Source organism: Coregonus lavaretus (assembly GCF_964263955.1).
Source record: "Coregonus lavaretus genome assembly, chromosome: 39".
Taxonomy (NCBI): Eukaryota; Metazoa; Chordata; class Actinopteri; order Salmoniformes; family Salmonidae; genus Coregonus; species Coregonus lavaretus.
This window is the reverse complement of record NC_140026.1, coordinates 10,814,340-10,815,523: the sequence shown is the minus strand read 5'-3', so window position 1 is coordinate 10,815,523 and position 1,184 is coordinate 10,814,340.

Below are 1,184 nucleotides of genomic sequence, written 5' to 3'. Positions count from 1 at the left end.
ACTCCCAGTTTGTACTATGAGATGACCATCTACAAAAGTTACACGAGACATACACACACACAGGTAGACACACACACACACACAGGTAGACACACACACACGCTTTGCCAACCACCACCATGTGGACTAGGTTCAAAGGTCACACAGAGCTGAGAAATACGCCACAGGAATGACCCAATGAACCAAGGTATCCACCACTAGCCGTCACACACAAACACAAAGTAACCCTTACCAATATGCACACGTACACACACACACACACACACACACACACACACACACACACACACATACATGTTCCGACACAAAGTAAACCTCACCAATATGCACACACACAAAAACACACACATTCTCGGAAACAAAGTTACTTAAATTGCAAATGTACTGACAAAGATAAAACACACACACACACACCAGCACCACACCAGCACCACACCAGCACCACACCAGAACCACACCAGCACCACACCAGCACCACACCAGAACCACACCAGCACCACACCAGCATCACACCAGCACCACACCAGCACCACACCAGCACCACACCAGAACCACCAGCACCACACCAGAACCACACCAGTACCACACCAGAACCACACCAGCACCACACAGCACCACACCAGCACCACACCAGTACCACACCAGAACCACACCAGCACCACACCAGCACCACACCAGCACCACACCAGCACCACAGCAGCACCACACCAGCACCACACCAGCCACCACACCAGCACCACACCAGAACCACACCAGTACCACAGCAGTACTTACTTGTCCTCCTGTAGTCTGTCTTTGTGATGAGAATACTCTGTCAGCTCTCTGCAGCACAATGCAGACAAACCTACTTAACCAGAGCGTGTGAGAGTGTGTGTGTGTGTTCGAGAGGGTGTGTGGTCCTAGGCGGAGAGGGGAGGGACACAGCAGGACTACGGATGGATGAGCGACTCCTTTAAGCAACAGCTTGCGTCTAACATTCACACACACCTACACACACCTTAGTACGTTGTATGTGTGTATCTGCTTCTATGCTGTTTGGCTGAGACAGAAAGACCTGCTTCTATTCTGTTGGCTGACTGCTGAACAGTTAAGCTCCTCTCTCTCTCTCTTTCTCTCTCTCTCTCTGTCTCTCTCTCTCCCTCTCCCTCTCTCTTCTCTCTCTCTTCTCTCTCTCTCTCTCTCTC